This window comes from Gossypium hirsutum, chromosome A07 (genome assembly GCF_007990345.1).
Source record: "Gossypium hirsutum isolate 1008001.06 chromosome A07, Gossypium_hirsutum_v2.1, whole genome shotgun sequence".
Classification (NCBI taxonomy): Eukaryota; Viridiplantae; Streptophyta; class Magnoliopsida; order Malvales; family Malvaceae; genus Gossypium; species Gossypium hirsutum.
The window spans coordinates 51,352,650-51,371,128 of NC_053430.1; the positions used below are offsets into that span (position 1 = coordinate 51,352,650).

The window sequence follows — 18,479 nt, forward strand, 5'->3', positions numbered from 1 at the left end:
AGTATAGTGTCGAACAAGTAGGTGTAACTGTTGAGTTCTATGGCGGTATTTTGCCATTGACATGAAACCTGCCCCCTAATTCTAATAAGAATTATTATTATTCGGAATTTTCAATTGAAAAAAAAATACAGATCAAATTAAAGATATTAAGCATAACAAGGTTCTAGAATAGAAGCATTTTATGCGATTTTCCCATCTCTATTCATTTTTGAGCGAAATGCGGCAAAATGAAGGAAAATCCATGGACCAATCGTCTCCACCCCGTACAAAATGGAATGTAGGACTAGGACTGGCACCAACAATTAATCACGGAAGAAAGGACTCACTGAGCCGGGATCACTAACTAATACTAATCTAATCTAACTAATACTAATACTAATCTAATACTAATAGAATAGAATACTAATCTAACACTCTAATACTAATAGAACAGAAAAAATAGAATAGAAAATACTAATATAATAGAAAGAAAAGAACTGTCTTTTCTGTATACTGCTCTAGCTAATTGTCCACCCCTTTCAAGTGTGATTTCTATGTTATGTATGGCCGTGCCTAAGGGCATATCGGTTGAAGTAGATTCTTCTTTTTGATCGATCAATCAAAACCCCTTCCCAAACTGTACAAGCTTCTTCCAAAGCATACGGCTTTCTGGATGTAGATGATGATATCTATACAGATGGATTCGTATAATTCTTATCGTATAATTCTTATATATATATTGTACAATGAAGTACCACATGAGTGGATACATAGGAATCCAAATCTGTCGAACCACTCATGTTATGATCTTCTACATCCTAGGTCTATGGAATTCAAAGGGATCAAATAGGAAATGATACTCTGAATCATAGAACTATAATGAAATATACGATCAACCAACATTTATCGAATTTGAAAAAGAGTCAGAAGAAATGGTTCGATCCTAATAAATATTAGATATTAGTTAGATATGAGAATTCCTTTTAAATTGAGGCAAACTCTGAATACTAGATATGACCTCAAAATAACAGGGGTCGAGGTCGGCCAGTGAGACGATGGGGGATAAGCTTCATCTTCGAGAGGGAAACAGCCCGGATCACCAGCTAAGGCCCCTAAATGACCGCTCAGTGATAAAGGAGGCAGGGGTGCCATACTTAATATAAACTTAATATAAATATATAAATATAACATATTTAATATAATAATGGTAGATTCAATCTAATATTCAAGCTAATGTTGATAGAATCTAATAATTCGATTTAAATTAAAATTTTATATATATATTTAGATAAATTCTTAATTGGAATTAGATGATCTTTTTTAATTGATTGTTTTATCACATTGTGATATTTTACATTGTTGAATGGGCCCATGCGAAAACAATTAGATGCTGACAAAATTATCAAAGATTGGGATTCCTTATTTCTGTTCAAGAGCGTATGAATAGTTCCGTGATTTTGGCTAAACGATTGTTGAATCCTTGCGTTGGAATAAATGGAATAAAACGAATTTTTATTGGTACGATCTGATAATAGAGATCATGTCTTCATCCATAGGACCCCAAGTGCGAAAGCATCTGTCCTAGCTCTGACCAAATATTCTTTCGTATCAAGAATCAAGAACGAAAATGCGGATATAGTCGAATGGTAAAATTTCTCTTTGCCAAGGAGAAGACGCGGGTTCGATTCCCGCTATCCGCCCAGGGCAATGTATTTAAGATAAGAGGATAAAAGATTCGTTATAGTTGACTGTAAATAGTTGACTGGAATTGGAATATAATACACCCCCCTAAAAGAAAAAATGACTAGTTAATAGGGTCAAGTCTAATTTTTTTCCGCAGCGGGTCGTGTGAACCAAAAACCTATTAATAGATAAGAACACATTCCAACTAATTCCCAAAAAATATAAATTTGTATCAAATTACAACTAGTAACTAATCCCAACATTGAAGTATTGAACAAACTCATATAAGCAAAAAATCTCAAATATCCTTCATCATGAGACATATAATTGTCACTATAAATAAGAACAAAAATTCCAACAGTAGTGATTAATATTGACATAATAGAGGTAAGTGAATCAATAAAGTAGCCAAACTCGAAAGAAAAATCATTATTGATGCGATGCTCTAACCTCTGAGCTAAGCGGGCTCAAATAATAGAAATTTGGTATCCATACGGATTCAGCAAACTATTAGATCTTATCTATTAACTATCTATTAGTTATTCATAATTAATATGAATTATTAATATGAATTATAGACTCGAATTTAGAAAAACTAGAATTTTTTCTAATTTTTAATGCCATACTTAATATAAACTTAATATCAATATATAAATATAACATATTTAATATAATAATGGTAGATTCAATCTAATATTCAAGCTAATGTTGATAGAATCTAATAATTCGATTTAAATTAAAATTTTATATATATATATTTATTATTTATCTATATATTTTATATATTTAATAGTACATCTGAGAATTCTTAATTGGCTAGCTGTAAATAGCCCTGGGACTATGGAACAAAGGATTATCCCGGACACCTACACCGAGGTATTGATGGTGATTCTCAAATATCGCAGAATAGAATGTGATACGATGAAATAGAATGCAATAGAAACGTCAAATAACATCAAAAGTATTGGTTTCAAAAGATGGAATGTCTAATGTTTCTTTACCCGGGGAACTGATTGGATTATTGCGAGCAGAACGAGTCAGTGTGATAATTCCTCATCCTCAAATTAATCCTTCCCATGGATTATTCCCGGAAGTACGCCATAAAGTAGTAAGCCAGCTAAGAAGTTATGCTTTTAGTCCGTTAGTGATAGTAGGAATGCCATTCAGCCAGTAGGAATTCATTAGGTCTTCCAAGCAAAGGAGTAGCAATCCGGTTCAAAGCCAGTAGTACTGAGGAAATTTGAAGCATCGAGGTCTTGTGACAGCCCTAAATTGACCCTAATCGGAAAGTGGTTTCGGGACCGCTAAACTGAGTCACCGAAGTATTTGAATATGATATTTATTGTCTAAAATATGTGAATATGAATGTGTGAAAGTTTTAAGCTTCGATTTAGTCGATTGCATGTGAATTTAATTAATAGGACTTATGTGTGGCACTTTTAAAAGGTGATAGGTTAATCTATAAGGACCTATTAATGCATGTTATATAAATGAGGGGTTTGCATGTCAAATATCCATTTATAATAGCTAGTGGCCGGCCATGGTATGGGTCATGACTGATAATATGTATTTTCTATTAGCATTATTAGTTTACAAAATAAAATAAGGAATTAAGAATAATAAAACATGTGGTAATGGGAGGAGAAACCAAAGTTGTCATCTTTGCTCCTCATTGCCGTGACTAGAAGAGAAAAAGCTTGGAAAAAATTCAGCTATGGTGGTTAGCTAAATCAAGGTAAGTTCAAGGATGATTCTTGGATTTCTAGCATTTTTTTTTGAGTTAGTCATTAAACTCTTTGCTTAACCCATGACCAAACTTGAAATGGTAGGGTGTCTTGAGCATTCGGCCATGGTAGGAAGTAGAAGAGAAATATGGTTGTTGTTCATGTTATTTGGATGAAAAAAAAATTGGTAGTTAGATGGAGAGGATATGATTTTGGATATTATTGGGCAATGTATGTGCTTTGAATTGAAGGAATGGAGAGGATGCTTTAATTGTGTTATGAACAATTATATGTTAAATTAAGGTTTGCTAAGCTAGCTATTAAGGTGATTTTGGAAAATCGCCATAAATTGTAGGGGTTGAGTTAGAGGCTGAATGAATTATGTCATTAAATCTTGAAGAGTCTAGTTTCTTAGAAAAGAAACCATAAAAACAAAAGAGTTACCGATCTTGAGATATTTGAAGTATTGTGGGGCTGAGTCAAAATGACTACCAGATTCTCTGTTCTGTTTTTATAAAATCAGTATAAATTGTACAAAAATGGCCCTAAGATAAAATTTATATGCTTAGACTCCTTAATGAGTCTAGTTTCAAATGAAATAAACGAGAACATATTTTGAATTCTGTAAAATGAGAAATTTGATTCGTAGTGAAGAGTAGTCAGTTTAGTCAAACAGTGAAACAAGGTGAGCTTTAAGAAAAATCTGGTATTGTTGGGCTAAACTAAAAATTTTGAAAATTTTATGGATAATGGATAGATGAGTCTTCTGTCAAGAAAAATTTACGGAAATTGATTTGGAGTTTTGTAGCTCCAGTTATAAAAAATTTAGTGACTGTTGTTCAGGAAGTCAGCTTATAAGGAAATTGTAATTATATTGTAAACATTAATGAAAATTTGCTAATGAATTAATTATTGATTTTTATAAAGCTTACTATAAACTATATGTGTGAAAGTCGAATCCATATGTATTATATTCTGAAAGTAATGCTTGAATAGTCGATTAATGACTAGTTAAAATTTGTTGAACTTAAGCTCAAGAGCTTGGAGGATCAAAGTTGGATAAGGGAAAGGAAAAAGTGATCGAATAGCCGTTGAAATCATTCGACAACATCCGAGGTAAGCCGTCGAGTAATGAAACTTAGTTTATGATTTGATTAAGTCATGACATACAAGCATAACAAATAAACGGTGATATAATGATTCTACTTGAATTATATATTGAGGTGATTAGTTTATGCCTATGACGGGTAGCCGAATGTGTATAGAGATCATGTTATAAAGCCAATCAAAATCATACTCTTTGTATGTGGCTATTGAGCCGAAATCGGTAAGTGTGATAAGTGTCTTGTGTTTGAGCTTTAGTAATGAAAATGAAATATGGATGTGTCATGATTTATTGATATATGTGCATGGTTATTCGAATGATATCCGGGCTAAGTCCCGAAGGCATTTGTGCTAGTGACTATATCCGGACTAAGATCCGAAGGCATTTGTGCGAGTTGCTATATCCGGGCTAAGACCCGAAGGCATTTGTGCTAGCGACTATATCCGGGCTAAGTCCCGAAGGCATTTATGCTAGTGACTATATCCGGGCTAAGACCCGAAGGCATTTGTGCGAGTTGTTATATCCGGCTAAATCCCGAAGATACTTGGGTTTGGAAGTGAGCGATCTTACTGTAATAATTTCAATTAATACGCTCATAAAATCCAAACGATAAGGTATGTTTCGTATATGCATCGGAAAAATCGATTCGTTTTAAATAGTATTCGTTCAATTGATTAATGAACTTCTGGCCTTTAGTTAGGTTTGATACCCTGTGCATGAAAATATTGGTTGAAGCGTGAAGTAAGTATGATTATGAGAATGTGCATATATGAAGTTATTCATTTAGCCATATGAATGTTATACTTTAGTCGAAACTAATTTCATTACTCAAAACTTACTAAGCATTAAATGCTTATTCCGTTTCTTTGATTCTGTGTTTTATAGATTTTGGTTCGTCAGCTATCGGACTCGGGAGTGTCAAAGTCAAAGTCGCCCACACTATCAAAGCCCTTTTGGTACTCTTTTAGTTGAACTCTGATAATGGCATGTATAGGATTGCCCTTTGTTGTTAGTCAAGTACTTTGGTAATGTATATATTTGGATGGCCATGCGAAAATGGCTTATATATATTTTGAGCATAGCATTATAATCATTTTGTATGTTGTTCATTGAGTGGTATGAAAATGTTTGGTAACGATTAGCCATTGGGATGGTTAATCACGATCATTTTGGTGCTATGTATGACAAATTCTAGTGGATCCATGGAAAACCATGAAATAGGTAAAGTTTACCTTAAAAATAGATGCTGACAGCAGCAGTGATGTAGATTTGAAAAATCACTAAAAATAGTAAGGATGGAATTAAATAGTGAATAAATTATGAAATTTAACCTTGATGAATCTATTTTCATATGAAAGTAATGAAACGATCATATGAGCAATATTTTATGAGATGTTTAAATTTTCGTGAAATAGGGCCAGAGCGATTTCTGGATCCCCTGTTCTGACTTTGGAAATTCACTATAAATTAACCAGAGATAATTAGAAGTCATGCCCTATATGTACAGATTCCTTTTCGAGTCTAGTTTCTTTAGAAACAAACGGCATAACTATTGAAGCCCTGTACCAGGAGATATCTAAGTCGTAATGTATGAAGGTCAGAGTAGTCGAACCCTGAAACAGGGGGGATTTTAACTAATAAACTGTACTAATTGGCCTGACCAAAAATGCTAGAAAAAAATTTGAAGATAGATGTATGAGTCTAGTTTCAGGAAAAATTTACGGAATCAGTTTTTGAGCTTCGGAACTCGAGATATGATTTTTAAAGTGACCGTGATGCAGTTAGCCAGCTTGTCTGGAAATTTAAAAAAAAATGAACTGTGTAAGTAAACGAATTAAGTCCGTTAACACCTCGTGTTCGACTCCGGCAACGGTCTCGGGTACGGGGCGTTACAGGTCTCAAATCCGCAACAAGCGAGCCAAATCAAAGAAACTAAATCTGTAAAATAGGTCACCTTACTTTTTTTTAGAATTTTCAGTGGGTTTGCCCACTTTCTTCCGTTCATAATTCATAAACAAAAGGCTTTTCGGGTTATTTGCCAATGAATTACAAGAAGAATGGGGTTTGGGTCAAATCAAATCTCCTTACTAAACTAAGGATCCGCCGACATTGAAAAACTCAAAAATGGAGTCTTTCCCCTATATCCCAGTGCCTCGACTAGTGCTTTTCCTAAGTGGTGGATATTTTTTTTAGGCTTTTAGTCATATGTATTCCCCTCTTTGAGTGTGCTAGTAATAAGCTGGGAAAGTAAAATCCATCAAGGCGAGGAAAAACTAGTTTGAAAGTAGTCCTCCTTGAAGTTCCTTTTAATTGAATGTGGTAAGGATAAATAGAAATGCAATCTCTGAATCTCTTACATCCCGCCTAGTACCTTTTTGAATCGAGGGGGCGAAAGCTTAATATCAAGTAGGAGTTCTTGTAACACCCCGTACCCGAGACCGTTGCCGGAGTCGGACACGAGGTGTTAACGGATTTCATTCACTTATTTGCACAGTCCATTTTAAAATTTCCAGACAAGCTGGCTAACTGCGTCACTGTCACCTTAAAAATCATATCTCAAGTTCCAAAACTTGAAAACCAGTTCCGTAAATTTTTCCTGAAACTAGACTCATATTTGCATCTACAAATTTTTTTCTAGAATTTTTGGTTGAGCCAATTAGTACAGTTTATTAGTTAAAGTCTCCCCTGTTTCAGGGTTCAACTACTCTGTCCTTCATGCATTACGACTTAGATATCTCCTTGTACAAGGCTTCAATACTTATGCCGTTTGTTTCTAAAGAAACTAGACTCGAAAAGGAATCTATAAATATATGGTATGACTTCTAATTATCTCTGGTTAATTTATAATGAATTTCCAAAGTCAAAAGAGGGGATCCAGAAATCGCTCTGGCCCTATTTCACGAAAACTTAAACATCTCATGAAATACGGCTCATATGATCGTTTCTTTACTTTCATATGAAAATAGATTCATCAAGGTTAGATTACATAATTTATTCACAATTTAATTCTATTCCTCTTATTTTTAGTGATTTTTCAAATTCACATCACTGCTGCTGTCGGTATCTGTTTTTAAGGTAGACTTTACCTAATTCATAATTTCCATGATTCAACTAGCCCTTTTACATACATAGCACAAAAATATGATCGTGATTAACCATTCCAATGGCTAATCATTGCCAAGCATTTCCACACCTCTCAACAGCCATATATATACAAAACGATTATAACGCTATGCTCAAATATATAAGCCATTTTCGCATGGCTATCCAAATATACACAATACCAAAGTACTTGACTAACAAGAAAAGGGCAGCCCTATACATGCCATTATCAGAGTTCAACTAAAAGAGTACCAAAAGGGCTTTGATAGTGTGGGCGACTTCGACTTTGACACTCCCGAGTCCGATAGCTGACAAACCAAAATCTATAAAACAGAGAATCAAAGAAACGGAATAAGCATTTAATACTTAGTAAGTTTTGAGTAATGAAATCATGCACAACTGAAGTACAGCATTTATATGACTAAACGAATAATTTCATATACACATATTCTCACAACCATACCTACTTCACATTTCCAACCCTTATATTCATACATAAGAAATCAACTTGACTAAAGGCCGAAAGCTTGTTAATCGATTGAGCGAATACTATTTAAAAGGAATCAATTATTCCAATGCATATACAAAACATACCTCAACGTTGGGGTTTTACGAGCGTATTAATTGAAATTATTACAGCAAGATTGCTCATTCCCAAACCAAGTACCTTCGGGATTTAGCCGGATATAGCTACTCGCTCAAATGCCTTCGGGACTTAGCCCGGTTATAGTAACTCGCACAAATGCCTTCGGGACTTAGCCCGGATATAGTAACTCGCACAAATGCCTTCGGGACTTAGCCCGGATATAGTAACTCGCACAAATGCCTTCGGGACTTAGCCCGGAATTAGTCACTAGCACAAATGCCTTCGGGACTTAGCCCGGTTATCATCCGAATATTCATGCACATATCAATAAATCATGACACATCTATATTTCATTTTCATAACTAGAATTCAAACACAAGTCACTTATCAAGCCTTTTCATTTTCGGCTCAATAGCTACATACAAAGAACATGATTTTGATTTGCTCATAACATGATCTAATCGAATCATAATCTAAGTTCCATTACTCGAAAACTGACCTTGGATGTTGTCGAACGATTTCAACGGCTATTCGATCACCTTTTCCTTTCCTTTATCGGATTTAGTTCCCCTTTGTTCTTGAGCTTAATTTAACAAATAAATTGATTTAATCATTTTGAACATCAAAGAGAAACTCAAGGTACTTAGCCCATGTATATTAGGCATTAGAGTCATATATGTATGAAATCATGAATCAAATTCAACATATTTGCCAATATTCCCCTTTAGCCGATTTTTTTCTAAGTCAAGATAAAGCCATCAATATGCTTACCTATAGCCGAACGTACACATCAACCTATGTATTCATTCATGTGGCCGAATATGCATGTCTATGTTGAGGCCGATTGTATACTTAATACATTCTACAAATATGGTCACTTGTATTGACTAAATACCATTTTGTTTCAAGTTCAAAACTCGACTAATACACATATATACACTAGTAATCAAATACTAACATTTGCGCTTCACCTTAATAGCTAGCTTAGCAAACCTTAATTTAACATATAATTGTGCATAACACAATTAAAGCATCCTCTCCATTCCATCAATTCAAAACACATACATTACTCAATAATGTTCAAAATCATGTTCGGCCTTAATACATAACTTGCTAGCCGATTTTTCTCCATCTAGCAACTAATGCACATATGTGCTCATTTGTTAGACTCTACTTCATCTAACTACTAACCCCTTTTCTTTTCATCCGAATAACATGAACAACAACCATATTTCTCTTCTACTTCCTACCATGGCCGAATGCTCAAGACACCATACCATGATTTTCATAATTTTGACATGGGTTACTAAAATAACTTGATACCTCATGAACACAACATCAACACCAAGCAAGAATGACAACATCCATGGCCAAGTATCATCTCCATCAAATAGCAAAAAGAATTTAAACCATGGGCTAGGTAGAATTCAAACTAACATCTAAAAATATGCATGAATTTCATGGAATAACATCAAACATACCTTCTTCAAGACTAGAAGGAGTGGCCGAATATTTTACTTCCCCTTCCCCCTTCTTCTTAGCATTTTCGGCCAAGGATGTTAAAAGATGAACACATTTTTTTCTTTGTTTTCTTCCTTCAATTCACGGCAATGGAGGAGCAACCACACAAAATTTTTTGTTTCTCCTCCTACTAACCACTATTATTTTATTACCCATGTTCTTTATTTTATTATTCCTAACATAAAACACTAACATAAAATGTTTATAATACATTTTAACCCATAGCATGGCCGGCCACCATCCTAAGTTTTGGGTAATTTGACATGCAAGGATAACATTTTCTAACATGCATCAATAGGCCACTTTAACATTTGCCTAGCACATTTCTAAATTTTCTCACACAAGTCCTATTTAGCAAAATTCACTTACAATTAACAAAATTCAAACATGAAATTTTCACACATGCCTATATACATATAATAAGCATCAAATATAACGGTTAATTATTTTTATGACTCAATTTTATGGTCCCGAAACCACTTTCCGACTAGGGTCAATTTAAGGCTGTCACAGTTCTGGATTGAGGTCCAGTTGGTTGGATATCAAATATTGCAAAGCCCCGGTATCTATTATCGATCAGAATTGGATCATAACGGAATTTCGGTCTATACTGGTACCATAATATCAGATTGGGGAGGGAGGTTAGAATTAGAGATTGATAGAAAAGCAAGGATATGGGCTCGTGTAAGTAGGAAACAGAAAATATCTATTCTAGTTCTATCATCAGCTATGGGTTCGAATCTAAGAGAAATTCTAGAGAATGTTTGCTACCCTGAGATTTTCTTGTCTTTCCTAATTGATAAGGAAAAAAAATTGGGTTAAAAGAAAATGCCATTTTGGAGTTTTATCAACAATTTTCTTGTGTAGGCGGGGATCAGGTATTTTCTGAATCCTTGTGTAAGGTATAAAAAGTTTCTATCTTTCTTCAAGCTTAGGGCTTTTGGTGTAAAGCAAGTAAGGCAAACCTACTCTCAAATGAGCTCCCGGGGGTTCATTCATCTAACCATGTCCTAGAGCTACTTCAGCAAGGAGTTCGTCCCCCACTTCCTTTGCTCCACTGGCACCAAAGATCAAGAATTCGAAATAGAAAGAAAGATTGGTTGGTGGGCTTAACTGCCCCCTATCACAACAAGGCAGATAGCGGAAAGGTGATCAGCTATAGCGTCCCCGTGTCACACGACTGTGTGTCACACACGGCTGAGATACACGCCTGTGTCTCTGGCCACGTGGATAGAAAATAGGCCACTTCCAAGTAAATTTTCTCACCCAAAACATGCATACACCTATAAAACTTTTTCACATATAATCAAACATGCAAGAAGCACCTAAAACATGCATAACCAAGCTAGAAAAATTATGGTACATGTTCATACAACCAATATGCCCAAAGGGCACCTCAATCACAAAATCCAACATGTGATAGCCCTAATTTGACCCTAGTCAGAAAGTGGTTTCGGGACCACAAAACTGAGTCACGAAAATAATTAGATGTTATATTCTATGCTTATTATATGTAAAAGTGCATGTGTGAAAATTTTCATGCTTTGATTTTGTCATTTGTATGTGAAATTATTAAATAGGACTTATGTGAAAATTTTTGAAAATGTGATAGGTTAATTTGGAGTTGCCAAATAATTTATGGCATAAAATAGATGGATTTGCATGTCAAATTTTCCACTTTAATTTGTAGTGGCCGGCCATAATGATGATGAGAAGCAATATATGCACTATATATTAATATTATAATAGTTAATGGCTTAAATTATGAAATAAAAATTAACTAAAATAAGAAAAAGATGATAAAAAGAAAAACAAAATGTTTTGGTTCATCTTCTTCCTTAGCTTAGCCAAATTTTAAAGAAGAAAAGGGGAGTAGCCATTCGGTCACCTTTGAGTTGGAATTAAGGTAAGTAATTCATGTTAGTTTTTGAGATTTTAGCATAATTTAAGCTAGTTACTAAGTCCCTTACTTAGCCCATGTTAAAAATTTTGATTTGTGTGGTGATATGAGTAATCGGCTATGGAAGAATTTGAAGGGAATGGTTGTTGTCTTCATGTTTTAATGAGTAATTGTGGATGAGTGAAGTTTAAGCTAGCTAAATGTTCATATAGGTGCATTAGATAAAAAGGTGAAATCAGCTTGTGTGTATGTGTAGTTACCGAATGTGAATTTAGATAACATTGAGTAATGTTGAGTTTTAAAATGATGAAATCGAGATTTAAGCTTGATAGAATTTTGTTAAGAATGAATGAAAGAATGTGTATTCGGCTATGGATGTTTGGATAATAAATTAGTGTGGATGCCTTGATGAGTTATGCTCAAATTATAAGTTGAATTTAAAGCTTGTTAAATTGCTTTTAATATTTCTGAATAAGTTACTTAGTTAAGCTTGTTAAATTTGTTCTTAATATTTCCGGACAAGTTACTTAGTTAAGCTTGTTAAATTTGCCCTTAATATTTTCGGATAAGTTACTTAGTTAAAGAAAATTCTAAAGTACTTAGTTAATTGATACTAGGTTAATGGTGTGTGTATAAATTAATATAAACTTTGTATATGTACTAAAGGTTGTAGATGAATTCGGCATTGGGAGAAATTTTGGTATAAAATGCTTGAATGTTAATAGGTAATTGCTTTAATGACTGAATGTGTCAATGGCTAATACATAGACGAGTTGATCAATATATGTTAAAAGGGAAACGTAAATAAATACCTATTTGATGAGGTATATATATATTCGGCTATATGGTAAAGATATATATATATATATATGAAAATATGATAAGCCTTATGAGTTTTGTGTTTGTGTATGTGAACTAAGTATACAATGAATATTCAATTATAAGCTAGCTTGATGGGACATTAATAAATTACATTTTGTTTGAATTAGCTCAAGAGCATAGAGAACCAAGGTTGGACAAGGGAAAGGAGAAAGTAGTTGAATAGCCGAACCGAAACTGCTCAAAAATATATTCGAGGTAAGTTTTAAGTAGTTAAATATATATATAATATTCGATAATGACATGGCTGATTATGAGAATTAAGTATTACTTGTCATATATGTATATGGCCGAATGGCAATTGTAATGGAAGTAAAATGTGATATGCTTTCATGATCAAATGATAGTGTTAGATGAATATGAGTAAGATGTTACGTGTAAACTATCAAATGTTGAATGTGAGTGATGAAATGAGATAAAAGTGAATAAAGTGTAGGATGATATATTCGAATAATGCTTGTACCCAATTTGGTGTGATTGTGTTATATGAAACTTGTTGATTTGAATATCGCACAGTATTATTCGGGCCTTTAAGCCTAGCAGGCTATAATGCTGGTGAGATACTACTCGGACCTTTGAGCCTAGCAAGCTATAATGCCGGTGAGATACTATTCGGGCTTTCGAGCCTAGCAGGCTATAATGCCGGTGAAATTATATCAGGCTTCGAGCCTAGCTGGCGAAATGTCGGTGAATGAATTCAGGTTTTTAAACCTAGCAGGCTGAATGTCGGTGATTTGATAAAAGTCTAAAACTAAGATTCCTCGTGTTAGAACAACAAATGAATACATTCAATACGTTAAGTTGGCCAGGTACGTATTATGTATTTATATGTGAGTATGATTTGAATTAAATCATAAGTGTATAATGTGATACATATGTAAATAAATGTTATATCTATATCTATGATCATGATATATTCAGTCAAGGTGTGAAAGTATGCGAAAATATTCGATTTATTTATACCATATGAATTTAGATTAAGTGAAATTAGAATGCTAATTGTGCATTATGTGCTTGTGTATATTCGGCCAAATGGTAATATATCTAGAAAATGACCTCTTGAGAAATTGAATAATTGATGTAGAATTGAGTTTAATTGTTGCATTGCTTAAAACTTACTAAGCTTATGAAAGCTTACTCCTTTTGTTACGTTTCTCTGTTTTATAGATTGTTGACTCCAGTCACCTGCTCAGAAAGGAATCGTTAGCAACTCGCCACACTATCTATCATTTTGGTATTACTATGTTTTGAAGCTAGTATGGCATGTATAGAATAGACTTAAGTGAATAGTATTTTTGAGATGTTGTTGTATATGGGCCATGCGAATATGGCATCTTTTAAATGTTTGTATAAAGTTTTCGAATGCATGTAAAAGTTAATGTTCTTATATTAATGTGATTGTACAAATGTGATATTTTGGGTTGGTAACACTTCATAACCCATTCCGGCGACAAATACGGGTTATAGGGGTGTTACATTTAATTAGTATCAGAGCTACGGTTTAGTCGATTCTAGGACTAATGTAGCGTGTGAGAGTCTAGCTATACATGCCATAAAGTGTTAATATGATAGTGTGATGATTTCTGACAGTTGAAACGTGTTTTTCGTACAGTAATGAATTTCGATCCCGATCGAGCAGTAGCTGATGATGTAGAGAGCGTAGCGCCTGCTCTCGCGCTAGGGACAACGTCGCTGGACTCTCAACCGAATGCTAGTAATCAAAATGATGAGGCTAAACAAGCCTTCTATGCTATGATGAACGATTGGTTTACTCAGTATATTCGGACTAATCCGGCTGTTTCACATCCTCTACCCTCGACTAATACAACCCCTGCACTTTTGGTACCTCCTGTAGTTGACCTGTTGAAGTTGAACAAGCCCCTAGTTGATAGAATTCGAAAGCACATGGCTATTGAATTTAGGGCTACTGATAGTGATGATGCCGAGCAGGCTGAGTTTTGGCTCGATAATACCATTCGTGTGTTTGATGAATTATCGTGCACACTTCATGAGTGCTTAAAATATGCTATATCTCTGTTACATGATTCTGCCTACTATTGGTGGAATACTTTGGTTTCAGTGGTGCCGAGAGAACGGGTTACTTGGGAATTCTTTCAAACTGAGTTTCGTAAGAAATATATCAGTCAAAGATTCATCGATCAGAAACGGAAGGAATTTCTCGAGCTCAAACAGGGTTCTATGACAGTTAACGATTACGAAGCAAAAGTTTGTCAGACTTAGTAGATATGCTCGGGAATGTGTTTCGTCTGAGGCTATCATGTGTAAACGCTTCAAGGACGGGTTGAATGAAGACATCAAACTGTTGGTGGGTATCCTGGAAATCAAAGAGTTTGTAGTGCTTGTCGAGGAAGCTTGTAAAGCCGAAGAGCTCAGTAAAGAGAAAAGAAAAGCTGATGACGGAGCTACAGAGTTCTGTAAAAGATCTTCGGGAAAATCCTTTCATCAGTCATTGAAGAAATTTAGAGATGACTCAGGCCGATCTAAGAATACTTCGGATTTTTCCAAACGGGATCGTGAATGACCCCCTGTGAGTATGCGAGCCACCTCTGTTGCCAGTGTCGGTAATGATAGCCAGGACAGATCTGAGTGCAAGCATTGTGGTAAATGGCATTCAGGAAGCTGTAGATTTCATGACCGCTCTTGTTTCAAGTGTGGATCAACTCATCACTTTATCCGAGACTGTTCAAAATTAGCTGAACAGAATACTGATCTGAGTGGGAGACCTAGTAACACTGCAACACGAGGTAGACCACCTAGACATACGGGTAATGCTAGTGGAAATCAAAAAGGGACCAAAGATACTATTGTACGTTCTGAGGCTCGTGCTCCTGCCAGAGCATATGCTATACGCGCGCGTGAGGATGCTTCTTCGCCAGATGTTATTACAGGTACTTTCACTCTTTTTGATACTGATGTTATTGCTTTGATTGATCCCGGTTCTACTCATTCATATGTGTGTGAAACTTTGGCATCTAGTAAGACTCTACCTGTTGAGTATACTGAGTTTGTGATTCCGGTGTCGAATCCTTTGGGCTGTTATGTGCTAGTTGACAAAGTATATAAGAAATGTCCCCTAATGACCCGAGATTCTTGCTTTCCGACTGATTTAATGTTATTACCGCTTGACGAGTTTGATGTCATTCTCGGTATGGATTGGTTAACTGTGCATGCTGCAGTAATGAATGACAAGCGAAAGACAAGTGATTTGAGATGTTCAAATAATGAGATAATTCGAGTTGAGTCTATCAATTTGAATGTTTTCTGGCAGTGATATCCTCGATGTTGGCTCAGAAATATGTGAAAAAGGGGTGTGAAGCATATTTTGCGTACGTATTGGATAGGGAAGAATCAAAAAAGAAACTTGAGACTGTGCCTGTGGTTTGTGAATATCCGGATGTTTTCCCCGAGAAATTACCTAGATTACCACCTATTCGGGAGGTAGAGTTTGGTATTGAACTAGTACCAGGGACTACACCTATTTCGATAGCTCCGTATCGTATGGCTCCAATCGAATTAAAAGAATTCAAATCTCAGTTGCAAGAGTTGACAGATAGAGGTTTTGCTCGACCGAGATTTTCTCCCTGGGGTGCACCAGTGCTATTTGTGAAAAAGAAAGACAGAACCATGAGAATGTGCATCGATTATCGTCAGCTTAATAGGGTAACAATAAAGAATAAATATCAGTTGCCGCGAATCGACGATTTGTTTGATCAACTGAAAGAAGCCTCAGTATTTTCGAAGATAGACTTGAGATCCGGTTATTGTCAGTTGCGAGTTAGAGACTATGACGTGCCTAAAACTGCTTACAGAATGAGATACGAACATTATGAATTCTTAGTGATGCCGTTTGGGCTCACTAATGCCCCTGCTGTGTTCATGGATTTAATGAATCGAATTTTCAAATAGTATTTGGATCGATTTGTAGTCGTGTTTATAGATGACATTTTGATCTGTTCACTCGATGAAACTGAACATGCCGAGCACTTGAAGTTAGTATTACAGATTTTGCGAGACAAGCAATTATATGCGAAATTCAATAAATGTGAATTCTGGTTGAGAGAAGTTAGCTTTTTGGGGCATATTGTATCCGCATCAGGCATCCGAGTTGATTTGAGTAAAATGCCATGTGTATTCCGATCACAAAAGCCTCAAATACTTAATGACTTAAAGAGATTGAATTTGAGATAAAGACGTTGGTTAGAATTATTGAAAGACTACGATCTTGTCATTGATTACCATCCGGGAAAGGCTACTGTGGTTGCTGATGCTTTAAGCCGTAAATCACTGTTTGTTTTGCGAGCAATGAATGTGCATCTGTCTGTGTCCACTGATGATGTGTTAATAGCGGAATTAAAAGCAAAACTATTATTGATACAACAAATCTGTGAAGTTCAAAAAGTTGATGATGAATTAGTTGCAAAGTAAGCATTATGTGTTTCGAAAGAGGATTCAGAGTTTTTAATTGATTGCAATGATTATTTGAGGTTTAGAAATCGATTATGTGTTCCAAGAAATTCAGAGCTTATTCCGGTTATTTTGAACGAGGCTCATAACAGCCGAATGTCAGTTCACCTGGGTAGTACGAAAATGTATAACGATTTGAAATGTCAGCATTGGTGGCACGGTATGAAATGAGACATTTCTGACTTTGTTTCGAAGTGTTTGATATGTCAACAAGTGAAAGGCGGAACATCAAGTGCCTTCGGGATTACTTCAGCCGATCATGATACCCGAGTGGAAGTGGGATCAAGTCGCGATGGATTTTGTATCTGGGTTGCCATTGTCTCCGACCAAGAAAGATGCGATCTAGGTTGTTGTTGATAGATTGACAAATTCATTTTATTCTCGTACGAACGGATTATTCACTTGATACGCTAGCCGAATTGTATGTTTCTCAGATTGTAAGGTTACACGGGGTACCTACATCTATTGTGTCGGATAGAGATCCGAGATTCACATCGCGGTTTTGGAAGAAATTGCAAGAAGGATTGGGTACTAAGTTGCATTTTAGCACCGCTTTTCATCCCCAGACAGATGGTCAATCCGAGCGAATTATTCAGATACTTGAGGATATGTTGAGATGTTGCATCCTTGGGTTTAGTGCCTCGTGGAAATGATACTTGCCTTTGGTTGAATTCGCATATAATAATAGTTTTTGATCGAGCATCAAAATGGCACCTTACGAGGCTTTGTACGGTCGTAAATGTCATACACCTTTGTTTTGGACAGAACTCAGTGAGAATAATATTTACGGAGTTGATTTGATTAAAGAGGCCGAACAGAAAGTAAGAGTGATCCGTGAAAGTCTGAACGCAACATCAAATCGTCAAAAATCGTATGCAGACTTAAAACGGAAAGATATAGAGTATCAAGTCGGAGACAAAGTGTTTCTTAAAGTTTCACCGTGGAAAAAGGTACTCAGATTTAGCCATAAAGGCAAATTGAGCCCGAGATTTATCGGACCATACAAAATTTCAAAAAGGATTGGGCCGGTTGCTTATAGACTACTTTTGCCACCTGAACTTGAAAAGATTCACGACGTTTTTCATGTTTCGATGCTCCGTCGGTATAGATCCAATCCTTGTCATGTGATTAATCCATCAGAGATTGAAATTCAGTCTGATTTGAGTTTGAAGAGGAACCGGTTTGTATTTTGGCTCGGGAAGTAAAAGAACTACAAAATAAGAAAATCTCATTAGTGAAAGTACTGTGGCTCAAACACGGGATTGAAGAAGCGACTTAGGAGCCAGAGGAGTCAATGAAAGAACGTTATCCTAATCTTTTCACTGGTAAGATTTTTGGGGACGAAAATTTCCTAAGGGTGGGAGTTGTGATAGCCCTAATTTGACCCTAGTCAGAAAGTGGTTTCTGGACCACAAAACTGAGTCACGAAAATAATTAGATGTTATATTCTGTGCTTATTATATGTGAAAGTGCATGTGCGAAAATTTTCATTCTTTGATTTTGTCATTTGTATGT

General features: G+C 35.4%; 1 non-coding gene across 1 annotated transcript; it reads left to right on the forward strand.

Annotated features, from left to right (window-relative positions):
* The first annotated feature begins 1,608 nt into the window (after positions 1-1,608).
* TRNAG-GCC (transfer RNA glycine (anticodon GCC)) lies at positions 1,609-1,679 on the forward strand. Its single transcript has one exon. It is a non-coding gene; the product is annotated as a tRNA-Gly (tRNA).
* The last annotated feature ends 16,800 nt before the right edge of the window (positions 1,680-18,479 follow it).